Raw genomic sequence first — 16,123 nt, 5'->3', positions numbered from 1 at the left:
AATGGTACTAAAAGTAGCTGTAGACGATATTACATCTGTGGGATGATTATTGGTAATTTTTTCTCTAATGATAAAAATTTTATTTCTGAAGAAGTTCATGAAGTCATTACTAGTTAACGTTAAAGGGATTGTTGGCTCAGTAGAGCTCTGACTTTTTGTCAGCCTGGCTACAGTGCTGAAGAGAAACCTGGGGTTGTTCTTATTTTCTTCAATCAGTGACGAATAGTAAGATGTTCTGGCTTTGCGGAGGGCTTTCTTATAAAGCAGCAAACTATTTCTCCAGGCTAAATGATGATCCTCTAAATTTGTGACACGCCATTTCCTCTCCAGCTTACGAGTTATCTGCTTTAGGCTACGTGTTTGAGAATTATACCACGGAGTCAGGTACTTCTGATTTGAGACCTTAGTTTTCACTGGAGCTACAGTATCCAGAGTCGTACGTAGTGAGGAGGTAAAATTATTAACAAGATAATCGACCTCTGTTGGAGTAGCGTTCAGATAGCTGCCCTGCTCTATGTTGGTACAGGGCATTGAAGATGATAACAGTGGGTGGATTATATTCTTAAACTTAGTTACAGCACTATCAGAAAGACATCTAGTTTGATAAAGTCTACTCTCCACTGCTGTGTAATCAATTATTGTAAATGTAAATGTTATCAGGAAATGATCAGACAGCAGAGGGTTTTCAGGAAACACTGTTAAATGTTCAGTTTCTATGCCATATGTTAAAACAAGATCTAGAGTGTGATTAAAGTGGTGGGTGGGTTCTTTTACATTTTGAGAGAAGCCAATTGAGTCTAATAACAGATTAAATGCAATTTTGAGGCTGTCATTTTTAGCATCTACATGGATGTTAAAATCACCCACAATAATTATTTTATCTGAGTTGAGCACTAAATCAGATAAAAAGTCTGAGAAATCAGAGAGAAACTCTGTGTAAGGCCCAGGTGGACGATAGATGATAACAAGTAAGACTGGTTTCTGAGTTTTACAGCTGGGTTGGACAAGGCTAAGCATCAGGCTTTCAAATGAATTAAAAGTCTGTCTTGGTCTTTCGTTAATTAATAGACTGGTGTGAAAAATTGCTGCCACACCGCCCCCTCGGCCTGTGCTTCGAGGTTTCTGGTAGTTAGAATGATTCGGGGGTGTTGATTCATTTAAACTAACATAATCATCCTGCTGCAACCAGGTTTCTGTAAGGCAGAGTAAATCGATTTGTTGGTCAATTATTAAGTCATGTACTAACAGAGACTTGGAGGAGAGAGACCTAATATTTAATAATCCACATTTCACTGTTTTACTCTTTGGTTCAGATGTGGATTCTGTATTGTTCTTTCTTTTTGATTTTTTATGTTTAAGTTTTTTATTGCTGGTTTTTGGTTTGTTTTTTGTCTGTTTGGGAGCTGACACAGTCTCAATGGAGATGGTTTTTTGGGGGGGTAGCGGGAGGAGAGAAGCTGCAGAGAGGCGTGTAAGACTGCAACTCTGCTTCCTGGTCCCAACTCTGGATAGTCAGATTTTGGGGGGTTTAATAAATTTGTCCATATTTCTAGAAATGAGAGCTGCTCCATCCAAAGTGGGATGGATGCCGTCTCTCCTAACAAGACCAGGTTTCCTCCAGAAGGTTTGCCAATTATCTATGAAGCCCACATCGTTTCTGGGACACCACTCAGACAGCCAGCAATTTAAGGAGAACATGCGGCTAAACATGTCACTCCTGGTCTGATTGGGGAGGGGACCAGAGAAAACTACAGAGTCCGACATTGTTTTGGCAAAGTTGCACACCGATTCAATATTGATTTTAGTGACCTCCGATTGGCGTAACCGGGTGTCATTACTGCCGACGTGAATTATGATCTTACTGTATTTACGTTTACCCTTAGCCAGCAGTTTTAAATTTCCCTCAATGTCGCCTGCTCTGGCCCCTGGAAGGCAATTGACTATGGTTGCCGGTGTCTCTAGCTTCACATGTCTGAGAACAGAATCACCAATTACCAGAGTTTGACCCCCGGCGGGTGTGTCGCCGAGTGGGGAAAAACGGTTAGACACATGAACAGGTTGGTGGTGTACCTGGGGCTTCAGTTTAAGACTATGCTTCCTCCTCACCGTCACCCAACCGCCCTCGTTCCCCAGCTGCTTGGGGTCTGCCGGGGAACAGCTAGCGGGGCCTACGCTATCTTCGGCTGCACCAGCTACAGGGGCCTGACTAGCTACGGGTGAATGAAGGGTGCGAAGCCGAGTCTCCAATTCAGTAATCCTGGCCTCCAGAGCTGCAAATATGCTACATTTGTTACAGGTATCATTACTGCTAAAGGAGGCCGAGGAGTAACTAAACATCTGACACAATGAGCAGGAAAGTGCAACAGGGACAGGTGAAGTAGCCATGGTGCTAACGAGTCAGCTACGAGCTAAGCTAAGCTAGCGAAACAGTAAAGAGACAGTGAGTGAATACTTTGGCTATAAATTAGGTAGTGAGCACACAGAAAGGGTGATTCAGATGAAGCACGTTAAGATTATACTATGAAAAAGGGATGTATCAAAAGATTTCAATTCAATTGCTAAGCAGAAAAGCTACTCAGAAACACCACTGTGTTTGAGCAGGAACAGGAAGTGATACTCTACCGCAGAGCGAGCGAAACACCAAGTGACAGCGCCACCCAAAGGAGCAAAGGCACTCCTGTGGTGTAGATGGCCTAGGACAGAGCCACAGGCCATTGTCTGCAATGAAGGGTCTACAATGTCGATGTTGGCTTTTTACTCTTTGTATACGGCGAAGATGGCCTTCCAAAAGACCCTGGTGCGGTGTAGTTGGCCTCAACCAGCAGCACAGGCCCTGGTGTGGTTTAGGTTGCCTCAGCAAGTAGCACAGGCCCTGGTGTGGTGAAGATGGCCTCGGCCAGAAGCAACGGCACTGGTGTGGTGAAGATGGCTTCAACCAGCAGCACAGGCTCTGGTGTGGTGTAGTTGGCCTCAACCAGCAGCACAGGCCCTGGTGTGGTGTAGTTGGCCTCAGCCAGGAGCACAGGGCCTGGTGTGGTGTAGTCGTCTCGGCCAGAAGCAGAGCACTGGTGTGGTGAAGATGGCCACAGCCAGAGCCACAGGTCCAGGTGTGGTGTAGTTGGCCTCAACCAGCAGCACAGGCCCTGGTGTGGTGTAGTTGGACTCAGCCATAATCACAGGCCCTGGTGTGGTGAAGATGGCCTCGGCCAGAAGCAAAGGCACTCCTGTGGTGTAGATGGCCTAGGACAGAGCCACAGGCCATTGTCTGCAATGAAGGGTCTACAATGTCGATGTTGGGTTTTTACTCTTTCTATACGGCGAAGATGGCCTTCCAAAAGACCCTGGTGCGGTGTAGTTGGCCTCAAACAGCACCACAGGCCCTGTTGTGGTTTAGGTTGCCTCAGCAAGAAGCACAGGACCTGGTGTGGAGTAGTGGGCTCAGCCAGAAGCACTGGCCTTGGTGTGGTGAAGGTGGCTTCAGCCAGCAGCACAGGCCATGGTGTGGTGTAGGTGGTCTCAGCAAGAAGCACAGGCCCTGGTGTGGTGTAGTTGGCCTCAACCAGCAGCACAGGCCCTGGTGTGGTGAAGTTGGCCTCAGCCATAATCACAGGCCCTGGTGTGGTGAAGATGGCTTCGGCCAGAAGCAAAGGCACTGGTGTGGTGAAGATGGCCTCAACCAGCCGCACAGGCCCTGGTGTGGTGTAGTTGGCCTCAACCAGCAGCACAGGCCCTGGTGTGGTGTAGTTGGCCTCAACCAGCAGCTCAGGTTCTGGTGTGGTGTAGTTGGCCTCAGCAATAATCACAGGCCCTGGTGTGGTGTAGTTGGCCTCAACCAGCAGAACAGGCCTGGTGTGGTGTAGTTGGCCTCAACCAGCAGCACAGGCCCTTGTGTGGTGTAGTCGCCTCGGCAATAATCACAGGCCCTGGTGTGGTGTAGTTGGCCTCAGCCAGCAGCACAGGGCCTGGTGTGGTGTAGTCGTCTCGGCCAGAAGCAGAGCACTGGTGTGGTGAAGATGGCCACAGCCAGAGCCACAGGCCCTGGTGTGGTGTAGTTGGCCTCAAACAGCAGCACAGGCCCTGTTGTGGTTTAGGTTGCCTCAGCAAGAAGCACAGGACCTGGTGTGGAGTAGTGGGCTCAGCCAGAAGCACTGGCCTTGGTGTGGTGAAGGTGGCTTCAGCCAGCAGCACAGGCCATGGTGTGGTGTAGGTGGTCTCAGCAAGAAGCACAGGCCCTGGTGTGGTGAAGATGGCCTCGGCCAGAAGCAAAGGCACTCCTGTGGTGTAGATGGCCTAGGACAGAGCCACAGGCCATTGTCTGCAATGAAGGGTCTACAATGTCGATGTTGGCTTTTTACTCTTTGTATACGGCGAAGATGGCCTTCCAAAAGACCCTGGTGCGGTGTAGTTGGCCTCAAACAGCAGCACAGGCCCTGGTGTGGTTTAGGTTGCCTCAGCAAGTAGCACAGGCCCTGGTGTGGTGAAGATGGCCTCGGCCAGAAGCAACGGCACTGGTGTGGTGAAGATGGCTTCAACAAGCAGCACAGGCTCTGGTGTGGTGTAGTTGGCCTCAACCAGCAGCACAGGCCCTGGTGTGGTGAAGTTGGCCTCAGCCATAATCACAGGCCCTGGTGTGGTGAAGATGGCCTTGGCCAGGAGCAAAGGCACTCCTGTGGTGTAGATGGCCTAGGACAGAGCCACAGGCCATTGTCTGCAATGAATGGTCTACAATGTCGATGTTGGGTTTTTAGTCTTTCTATACGGCGAAGATGGCATTCGAAAAGGCCCTGGTGCGGTGTAGTTGGCCTCAACCAGCAGCACAGGCCCTGGTGTGGTGAAGTTGGCCTCAGCCATAATCACAGGCCCTGGTGTGGTGAAGATGGCCACGGCCAGAAGCAAAGGCACTGGTGTGGTGAAGATGGCCTCAACCAGCCGCACAGGCCCTGGTGTGGTGTAGTTGGCCTCAACCAGCAGCACAGGCCCTGGTGTGGTGTATTTGGCCTCAACCAGCAGCTCAGGTCCTGGTGTGGTGTAGTTGGCCTCAGCAATAATCACAGGCCCTGGTGTGGTGAAGATGGCCTCGGGCCAGAAGCAAAGGCACTCCTGTGGTGTAGATGGCCTAGGAAAGAGCCACAGGCCATTGTCTGCAATGAAGGGTCTACAATGTCGATGTTGGGTTTTTACTCTTTGTATACAGCGAAGATGGGCTTCCAAAAGACCCTGGTGCGGTGTAGTTGGCCTCAAACAGCAGCACAGGCCCTGTTGTGGTTTAGGTTGCCTCAGCAAGAAGCACAGGACCTGGTGTGGAGTAGTGGGCTCAGCCAGAAGCACTGGCCTTGGTGTGGTGAAGGTGGCTTCAGCCAGCAGCAAAGGCCATGGTGTGGTGTAGGTGGTCTCAGCAAGAAGCACAGACCCTGGTGTGGTGTAGTCGCCTCGGCCAGAAGCAGAGCACTGTTGTGGTGCAGATGGCCTCAGCCAGTGCCACAGGCCCTAGTCTGGTGTAGTTGGCCTCAACCAGCAGCACAGGCCCTGTTGTGGTGTATTTGGCCTCAGCCATAATCACAGGCCCTGGTGTGGTCAAGATGGCCTCGGCCAGAAGCAAAGGCACTCCTGTGGTGTAGATGGCCTAGGACAGAGCCACAGGCCATTGTCTGCAATGAAGGGTCTACAATGTCGATGTTGGGTTTTTACTCTTTGTATACGGCGAAGATGGGCTTCCAAAAGACCCTGGTGCGGTGTAGTTGGCCTCAAACAGCAGCACAGGCCCTGTTGTGGTTTAGGTTGCCTCAGCAAGAAGCACAGGACCTGGTGTGGAGTAGTGGGCTCAGCCAGAAGCACTGGCCTTGCTGTGGTGAAGGTGGCTTCAGCCAGCAGCACAGGCCATGGTGTGGTGTAGGTGGTCTCAGGAAGAAGCACAGGCCCTGGTGTGGTGTACTTGCCTCGGCCAGAAGCATAGCACTATTGTGTTGTACATGGCCACAGCCAGTGCCACAGGCCCTGGTGTGGTGTAGTTGGGCTCAACAAGCAGTACAGGCCCTGGTGTGGGGTAGTTGGCCTCGGCCTGAAGCACAGGCCTGGTGTGGTGTAGTTGGCCTCAACCAGCAGCACAGGCCCTGGTGTGGTGTAGTTGGCCTCAGCCATAATCACAGGCCCTGGTGTGGTGTAGTTGGCCTCAGCCAGCAGCACAGGGCCTGGTGTGGTGAAGATGGCCACAGCCAGAGCCACAGGCCCTGGTGTGGTGTAGTTGGCCTCAACATGCAGCACAGGCCCTGGTGTGGTGAAGTTGGGCTCAACAAGCAGCACAGGCCCTGGTGTGGTGAAGATGGCCTTGGCCAGAAGCAACGGCACTGGTGTGGTGAAGATGGCCTCAACAAGCAGCACAGGCCCTGGTGTGGTGTAGTTGGCCTCAACCAGCAGCTCAGGTTCTGGTGTGGTGTAGTTGGCCTCAGCAATAATCACAGGCCCTGGTGTGGTGTAGTTGGCCTCAACCAGCAGCACAGGCCTGGTGTGGTGTAGTTGGCCTCAACCAGCAGCACAGGCCCTGGTGTGGTGTAGTCGCCTCGGCCATAATCACAGGCCCTGGTGTGGTGTAGTTGGCCTCAGCCAGAAGCTCAGGGCCTGGTGTGGTGTAGTCGTCTCGGCCAGAAGCAGAGCACTGGTGTGGTGAAGATGGCCACAGCCAGAGCCACAGGCCCTGGTGTGGTGTAGTTGGCCTCAAACAGCAGCACAGGCCCTTTTGTGGTTTAGGTTGCCTCAGCAAGAAGCACAGGACCTGGTGTGGTGAAGATGGCCTCGGCCAGAAGCAAAGGCACTCCTGTGGTGTAGATGGCCTAGGACAGAGCCACAGGCCATTGTCTGCAATGAATGGTCTACAATGTCGATGTTGGGTTTTTACTCTTTCTATACGGCGAAGATGGCATTCCAAAACGCCCTGGTGCGGTGTAGTTGGCCTCAACCAGCAGCACAGGCCCTGGTGTGGTGAAGTTGGCCTCAGCCATAATCACAGGCCCTGGTGTGGTGAAGATGGCCTCGGCCAGAAGCAAAGGCACTGGTGTGGTGAAGATGGCCTCAACCAGCCGCACAGGCCCTGGTGTGGTGTAGTTGGCCTCAGCCAGCAGCAGCACAGGCCCTGGTGTGGTGTAGTTGGCCTCAACCAGCAGCTCAGGTCCTGGTGTGGTGTAGTTGGCCTCAGCAATAATCACAGGCCCTGGTGTGGTGAAGATGGCCTCGGCCAGAAGCAAAGGCACTCCTGTGGTGTAGTTGGCCTAGGACAGAGCCACAGGCCATTGTCTGCAATGAAGGGTCTACAATGTCGATGTTGGGTTTTTACTCTTTGTATACGGCGAAGATGGGCTTCCAAAAGACCCTGGTGCGGTGTAGTTGGCCTCAAACAGCAGCACAGGCCCTGTTGTGGTTTAGGTTGCCTCAGCAAGAAGCACAGGACCTGGTGTGGAGTAGTGGGCTCAGCCAGAAGCACTGGCCTTGGTGTGGTGAAGGTGGCTTCAGTCAGCAGCACAGGCCATGGTGTGGTGTAGGTGGTCTCAGCAAGAAGCACAGGCCTGGTGTGGTGTAGTCGTCTCGGCCAGAAGCAGAGCACTGGTGTGGTGAAGATGGCCACAGCCAGAGCCACAGGCCCTGGTGTGGTGTAGTTGGCCTCAAACAGCAGCACAGGCCCTTTTGTGGTTTAGGTTGCCTCAGCAAGAAGCACAGGACCTGGTGTGGTGAAGATGGCCTCGGCCAGAAGCAAAGGCACTCCTGTGGTGTAGATGGCCTAGGACAGAGCCACAGGCCATTGTCTGCAATGAATGGTCTACAATGTCGATGTTGGGTTTTTACTCTTTCTATACGGCGAAGATGGCATTCCAAAAGGCCCTGGTGTGGTGTAGTTGGCCTCAACCAGCAGCACAGGCCCTGGTGTGGTGAAGTTGGCCTCAGCCATAATCACAGGCCCTGGTGTGGTGAAGATGGCCTTGGCCAGAAGCAAAGGCACTGGTGTGGTGAAGATGGCCTCAACCAGCCGCACAGGCCCTGGTGTGGTGTAGTTGGCCTCAGCCAGCAGCAGCACAGGCCCTGGTGTGGTGTAGTTGGCCTCAACCAGCAGCTCAGGTCCTGGTGTGGTGTAGTTGGCCTCAGCAATAATCACAGGCCCTGGTGTGGTGAAGATGGCCTTGGCCAGGAGCAAAGGCACTCCTGTGGTGTAGATGGCCTAGGAAGGAGCCACAGGCCATTGTCTGCAATGAAGGGTCTACAATGTCGATGTTGGGTTTTTACTCTTTGTATACGGCGAAGATGGGCTTCCAAAAGACCCTGGTGCGGTGTAGTTGGCCTCAAACAGCAGCACAGGCCCTGTTGTGGTTTAGGTTGCCTCAGCAAGAAGCACAGGATCTGGTGTGGAGTAGTGAGCTCAGCCAGAAGCACTGGCCTTGGTGTGGTGAAGGTGGCTTCAGCCAGCAGCACAGGCCATGGTGTGGTGTAGGTGGTCTCAGCAAGAAGCACAGGCCCTGGTGTGGTGTAGTCGCCTCGGCCAGAAGCATAGCACTATTGTGTTGTACATGGCCACAGCCAGTGCCACAGGCCCTGGTGTGGTGTAGTTGGGCTCAACAAGCAGCACAGGCCCTGGTGTGGGGTAGTTGGCCTCGGCCTGAAGCACAGGCCTGGTGTGGTGTAGTTGGCCTCAACCAGCAGCACAGGCCCTGGTGTGGTGTAGTTGGCCTCAGCCATAATCACAGGCCCTGGTGTGGTGTAGTTGGCCTCAGCCAGCAGCACAGGGCCTGGTGTGGTGTAGTCGTCTCGGCCAGAAGCAGAGCACTGGTGTGGTGAAGATGGCCACAGCCAGAGCCACAGGCCCTGGTGTGGTGAAGTTGGCCTCAGCCATAATCACAGGCCCTGGTGTGGTGAAGATGGCCTCGGCCAGAAGCAAAGGCACTGGTGTGGTGAAGATGGCCTCAACCAGCTGCACAGGCCCTGGTGTGGTGTAGTTGGCCTCAACCAGCAGCACAGGCCCTGGTGTGGTGTAGTTGGCCTCAACCAGCAGCTCCGGTCCTGGTGTGGTGTAGTTGGCCTCAGCAATAATCACAGGCCCTGGTGTGGTGTAGTTGGCCTCAACCAGCAGCACAGGCCTGGTGTGGTGTAGTTGGCCTCAACCAGCAGCACAGGCCCTGGTGTGGTGTAGTCGCCTTGGCCATAATCACAGGCCCTGGTGTGGTGTAGTTGGCCTCAGCCAGCAGCACAAGACCTGGTGTGGTGTAGTCGTCTCGGCCAGAAGCAGAGCACTGGTGTGGTGAAGATGGCCAAAGCCAGAGCCACAGGCCCTGGTGTGGTGTAGTTGGCCTCAAACAGCAGCACAGGCCCTGTTGTGGTTTAGGTTGCCTCAGCAAGAAGCACAGGACCTAGTGTGGAGTAGTGGGCTCAGCCAGAAGCACTGGCCTTGGTGTGGTGAAGGTGGCTTCAGCCAGCAGCACAGGCCATGGTGTGGTGTAGGTGGTCTCAGCAAGAAGCACAGGCCCTGGTGTGGTGAAGATGGCCTCGGCCATAAGCAAAGGCACTCCTGTGGTGTAGATGGCCTAGGACAGAGCCACAGGCCATTGTCTGCAAAGAAGGGTCTACAATGTCGATGTTGGGTTTTTACTATTTGTATACGGCGAAGATGGCTTTCCAAAAGACCCTGGTGCGGTGTAGTTGGCCTCAAACAGCAGCACAGGCCCTGTTGTGGTTTAGGTTGCCTCAGCAAGCAGCACAGGCCCTGGTGTGGTGAAGATGGCCTCGGCCAGAAGCAACGGCACTGGTGTGGTGAAGATGGCCTCAACAAGCAGCAGAGGCTGTGGTGTGGTGTAGTTGGCCTCAACCAGCAGCACAGGCCCTGGTGTGGTGAAGTTGGCCTCAGCCATAATCACAGGCTCTGGTGTGGTGAAGATGGCATTCCAACAGGCCCTGGTGTGGTGTAGTTGGCCTCAACCAGCAGCACAGGCCCTGGTGTGGTGTAGTTGGCCTCAGCAATAATCACAGGCCCTGGTGTGGTGTAGTTGGCCTCAACCAGCAGCACAGGCCTGGTGTGGTGTAGTTGGCCTCAACCAGCAGCACAGGCCCTGGTGTGGTTTAGGTTGCCTCAGCAAGAAGCACAGGATCTGGTGTGGAGTAGTGAGCTCAGCCAGAAGCACTGGCCTTGGTGTGGTGAAGGTGGCTTCAGCCAGCAGCACAGGCCATGGTGTGGTGTAGGTGGTCTCAGCAAGAAGCACAGGCCCTGGTGTGGTGTAGTCGCCTCGGCCAGAAGCATAGCACTATTGTGTTGTACATGGCCTGAACCAGCAGCTCAGGTCCTGGTGTGGTGTAGTTGGCCTCAGCAGTAATCACAGGCCCTGGTGTGGTGAAGATGGCCTCGGCCAGAAGCAAAGGCACTCCTGTGGTGTAGATGGCCTAGGACAGAGCCACAGGCCATTGTCTGCAATGAAGGGTCTACAATGTCGATGTTGGGTTTTTACTCTTTGTATACGGCGAAGATGGCCTTCCAAAAGACCCTGGTGCGGTGTAGTTGGCCTCAAACAGCAGCACAGGCCCTGTTGTGGTTTAGGTTGCCTCAGCAAGAAGCACAGGACCTGGTGTGGAGTAGTGGGCTCAGCCAGAAGCACTGGCCTTGGTGTGGTGAAGGTGGCTTCAGCCAGCAGCACAGGCCATGGTGTGGTGTAGGTGGTCTCAGGAAGAAGCACAGGCCCTGGTGTGGTGTACTTGCCTCGGCCAGAAGCATAGCACTATTGTGTTGTACATGGCCACAGCCAGTGCCACAGGCCCTGGTGTGGTGTAGTTGGGCTCAACAAGCAGCACAGGCCCTGGTGTGGGGTAGTTGGCCTCGGCCTGAAGCACAGGCCTGGTGTGGTGTAGTTGGCCTCAACCAGCAGCACAGGCCCTGGTGTGGTGTAGTTGGCCTCAGCCATAATCACAGGCCCTGGTGTGGTGTAGTTGGCCTCAACCAGCAGCACAGGCCCTGGTGTGGTGAAGTTGGCCTCAGCCATAATCACAGGCCCTGGTGTGGTGAAGATGGCCTCGGCCAGAAGCAAAGGCACTTGTGTGGTGAAGATGGCCTCAACCAGCAGCACAGGCCCTGGTGTGGTGTAGTTGGCCTCAACCAGCAGCATAGGCCCTGGTGTGGTGAAGTTGGCCTCAGCCATATTCACAGGCCCTGGTGTGGTGAAGATGGCCTCGGCCAGAAGCAAAGGCACTCCTGTCGTGTAGATGGCCTAGGACAGAGCCACAGGCCATGGTCTGCAATGAAGGGTCTACAATGTCGATGTTGGTTTTTTACTCTTTGTATACGGCGAAGATGATCTTCCAAAAGGCCCTAGTGTGGTGTAGTTGGCCTCAACCAGTGCCACAGGCCCTGGTGTGGTGAAGATGGCTTCAGCAAGCAGCACAGGCCCCGGTGTGGTGTTTTTGGCCTCAGCCATAATCACAGGCCCTGGTGTGGTGAAGATGGCCTCAGCCATAATCACAGGCCCTGGTGTGGTGAAGATGGCCACAGCCAGAGCCACAGGCCCTGGTGTGGTGTAGTTGGCCTCAAACAGCAGCACAGGCCCTGTTGTGGTTTAGGTTGCTTCAGCAAGAAGCACAGGACCTGGTGTGGAGTAGTGGGCTCAGCCAGAAGCACTGGCCTTGGTGTGGTGAAGGTGGCTTCAGCCAGCAGCACAGGCCATGGTGTGGTGTAGGTGGTCTCAGCAAGAAGCACAGGCCCTGGTGTGGTGTAGTTGCCTCGGCAAGAAGAAGAGCACTATTGTGGTGCAGATGGCCTCAGCCAGTGCCACAGGCCCTAGTCTGGTGTAGTTGGCCTCAACCAGCAGCACAGGCCCTGTTGTGGTGTATTTGGCCTCAGCCATAATCACAGGCCCTGGTGTGGTGAAGATGGCCTCAACCAGCAGCACCGGCCTGGTGTGGTGTAGTTGGCCTCGGACAGCAGCACAGTCCCTGGTGTGGTGTATTTGGCCTCAGTCATAATCACAGGCCCTGGTGTGGTGTAGTTGGCCTCAGCCAGCAGCACAGGGCCTGTTGTGTTGTAGTCGTCTCGGCCAGAAGCAGAGCACTGGTGTGGTGAAGATGGCCACAGCCAGAGCCACAGGCCCTGGTGTGGTGTAGTTGGCCTCAACCAGCAGCACAGGCCCTGCTGTGGTGAAGTTGGCCTCAGCCATAATCACAGGCCCTGGTGTGGTGAAGATGGCCTCGGCCAGAAGCAAAGGCACTGGTGTGGTGAAGATGGCCTCAACCAGCAGCACAGGCCCTGGTGTGGTGTAGTTGGCCTCAACCAGCAGCATAGGCCCTGGTGTGGTGAAGTTGGCCTCAGCCATATTCACAGGGCCTGGTGTGGTGAAGATGGCCTCGGCCAGAAGCAAAGGCACTCCTGTCGTGTAGATGGCCTAGGACAGAGCCACAGGCCATGGTCTGCAATGAAGGGTCTACAATGTCGATGTTGGTTTTTTACTCTTTGTATACGGCGAAGATGACCTTCCAAAAGGCCCTAGTGTGGTGTAGTTGGCCTCAACCAGTGCCACAGGCCCTGGTGTGGTGAAGATGGCCTCAGCAAGCAGCACAGGCCCCGGTGTGGTGTTTTTGGCCTCAGCCATAATCACAGGCCCTGGTGTGGTGAAGATGGCCTCAGCCATAATCACAGGCCCTGGTGTGGTGAAGATGGCCACAGCCAGAGCCACAGGCCCTGGTGTGGTGTAGTTGGCCTCAAACAGCAGCACAGGCCCTGTTGTGGTTTAGGTTGCTTCAGCAAGAAGCACAGGACCTGGTGTGGAGTAGTGGGCTCAGCCAGAAGCACTGGCCTTGGTGTGGTGAAGGTGGCTTCAGCCAGCAGCACAGGCCATGGTGTGGTGAAGGTGGCTTCAGCCAGCAGCACAGGCCATGGTGTGGTGTAGTTGGCCTCAACCAGCAGCACAGGCCCTGGTGTGGTGTAGTTGGCCTCAGCCATAATCACAGGCCCTGGTGTGGTGTAGTTGGCCTCAGCCAGCAGCACAGGGCCTGGTGTGGTGAAGATGGCCTCAACCAGCAGCACAGGCCCTGGTGTGTTGTACATGGCCACAGCCAGTGCCAAAGGCCATGGTGTGGTGTAGTTGGGCTCAACACACCCCACAGGCCCTGGTGTGGTGTAGTCGCCTCGGCCAGAAGCAGAGCACTGTTGTGGTGCAGATGGCCTCAGCCAGTGCCACAGGCCCTAGTCTGGTGTAGTTGGCCTCAACCAGCAGCACAGGCCCTGTTGTGGTGTATTTGGCCTCAGCCATAATCACAGGCCCTGGTGTGGTGAAGATGGCCTTGGCCACAAGCAAAGGCACTCCTGTGGTGTAGATGGCCTAGGACAGAGCCACAGGCCATTGTCTGCAATGAACGGTCTACAATGTCGATGTTGGGTTTTTACTCTTTGTATAAGGCGAAGATGGCCTTCCAAAAGGCCCTGGTGCGGTGTAGTTGGCCTCAACCAGCAGCACAGGCCATGTTGTGGTTTAGGTTGCTTCAGCAAGAAGCACAGGACCTGGTGTGGAGTAGTGGTCTCAGCAAGAAGCACAGGCCCTGGTGTGGTGTAGTTGCCTCGGCCAGAAGAAGAGCACTGGTGTGGTGCAGATGGCCTCAGCCAGTGCCACAGGCCCTAGTCTGGTGTAGTTGGCCTCAACCAGCAGCACAGGCCCTGTTGTGGTGTATTTGGCCTCAGCCATAATCACAGGCCCTGGTGTGGTGAAGATGGCCTTGGCCAGAAGCAAAGGCACTCCTGTGGTGTAGATGGCCTAGGACAGAGCCACAGGCCATTGTCTGCAATGAACGGTCTACAATGTCGATGTTGGGTTTTTACTCTTGGTATAAGGCGAAGATGGCCTTCCAAAAGGCCATGGTGCGGTGTAGTTGGCCTCAACCAGCAGCACAGGCCATGTTGTGGTTTAGGTTGCTTCAGCAAGAAGCACAGGACCTGGTGTGGAGGTCCTGTGCTCCACACCAGGTCCTGGTTTGGAGCACTGAGCCCAGAAGGCCAGTGCTTCTGGGCTCAGCCAGAAGCACTGGCCTTGGTGTGGTGAAGGTGGCTTCAGCCAGCAGCACAGGCCATGGTGTGGTATAGGTGGTCTCAGCAAGAAGCACAGGCCCTGGTGTGGTGTAGTTCCCTCGGCCAGAAGAAGAGCACTGGTGTAGTGCAGATGGCTTCAGCCAGTGCCACAGGCCCTAGTCTGGTGTATTTGGCCTCAGCCAAAATCACAGGCCCTGGTGTGGTGAAGATGGCCACAACCAGAGCCACAGGCCCTGGTGTGGTGTAGTTGGCCTCAACCAGCAGCAAAGGCCCTGGTGTGGTGAAGTTGGACTCAGCCATAATCACAGGCTCTGGTGTGGTGAAGATGGCCTCGGCCAGTTGCAAAGGCTCTGGTGTGGTGAAGATGGCCTCAACCAGCAGCACAGGCCCTGGTGTGGTGTAGTTGGCCTCAACCAGCAGCACAGGCCCTGGTGTTTTGAAGTTGGCCTCAGCCATAATCACAGGCCCTGATGTGGTGAAGATGGCCCCGGCCAGAAGCAAAGACCCTGCTGTGGTGAAGATGGCCACAGCCAGTGCCACAGGCCCTGGTGTGGTGAAGTTTGCCTCAGCAAGAAGCACAGGCCCTGGTGTGGTGAAGTTGGCCTCAGCCATAATCACAGGCCCTGGTGTGGTGAAGATGGCCTCGGCCAGAAGCAAAGGCACTGGTGTGGTGAAAATGGCCTCAACCAGCAGCACAGGCCCTGATGTGTTGTACATGGCCACAGCCAGTGCCACAGGCCCTGGTGTGGCGTAGTTGGGCTCAACAAGCAGCACAGGGCCTGGTGTGGTGTATTTGGCCTCAGCCATAATCACAGGCCCTGGTGTGGTGAAGATGGCCTTGGCCAGACGCAAAGGCACTCCTGTGGTGTAGATGGCCTAGGACAGAGCCAGAGGCCATTGTCTGCAATGAAGGGTCTACAATGTCGATGTTGGGTATTTACTCTTTGTATACGGCGAAGATGGCCTTCCAAAAGGCCCTGGTGTGGTGTAGTTGGACTCAAACAGCACCACAGGCTCTGTTGTGGTTTAGGTTGCCTCAGCAAGAAGCACAGGACCTGGTGTGGAGTAGTGGGCTCAGCCAGAAGCACTGGCCTTGGTGTGGTGAAGGTGGCTTCAGCCAGCAGCACAGGCCATGGTGTGGTGTAGGTGGTCTAAGCAAGAAGCACAGACCCTGGTGTGGTGTAGTCACCTCGGCCAGAAGCAGAGCACTGTTGTGGTGTAGATGGCCTCAGACAGTTCCACAGGCCCTAGTCTGGTGTAGTTGGCCTCAACCAGCAGCACAGGCCCTGTTGTGGTGTATTTGGCCTCAGCCATAATCACAGGCCCTGGTGTGGTGAAGATGGCCTTGGCCAGGAGCAAAGGCACTCCTGTGGTGTAGATGGCCTAGGACAGAGCCACAGGCCATTGTCTGCAATGAAGGGTCTACAATCTCGATGTTGGGTTTTTACTCTTTGTATACGGCGAAGATGGCCTTCCAAAAGGCCCTGGTGAGGTGTAGTTGGCCTCAAACAGCAGCACAGGCCCTGGTGTGGTTTAGGTTGCCTCAGCAAGAAGCACAGGACCTGGTGTGGAGTAGTGGGCTCAGCCAGAAGCACTGGCCTTGGTGTGGTGAAGGTGGCTTCAGCCAGCAGCACAGGCCATGGTGTGGTGTAGGTGGCCTCAGCAAGAACAGACCCTGGTGTGGTGTACTTGCCTCGGCCAGAAGCAGAGCACTCTTGTGGTGCAGATGGCCTCAGCCAGTGCCACAGGCCCAAGTGTGGTGTAGTTGGCCTCAACCAGCAGCACAGGCCCTGTTGTGGTGTATTTGGCCTAAGCCATAATCACAGGCCCTGGTGTGGTGAAGATGGCCACAGCCAGAGCCACAGGCCCTGGTGTGGGGTAGTTGGCCTCAACCAGCAGCACATGCCCTGGTGTGGTGAAGTTGGCCTCAGCCATAATCACAGGCACTGGTGTGGTGAAGATGGCCTCAGCCATAATCACAGGCCCTGCTGTGGTGAAGATGGCCACAGCCAGTGCCACAGGCCCTGGTGTGGTGAAGTTTGCCTCAGCAAGAAGCACAGGCCCTGGTGTGGTGTAGTTGACCTCGGCCAG

The sequence above is a fragment of the Pelmatolapia mariae genome, linkage group LG7 (assembly GCF_036321145.2).
Source record: "Pelmatolapia mariae isolate MD_Pm_ZW linkage group LG7, Pm_UMD_F_2, whole genome shotgun sequence".
NCBI lineage: Eukaryota > Metazoa > Chordata > Actinopteri > Cichliformes > Cichlidae > Pelmatolapia > Pelmatolapia mariae.
Note: the sequence above shows the minus strand (reverse complement) of the source record.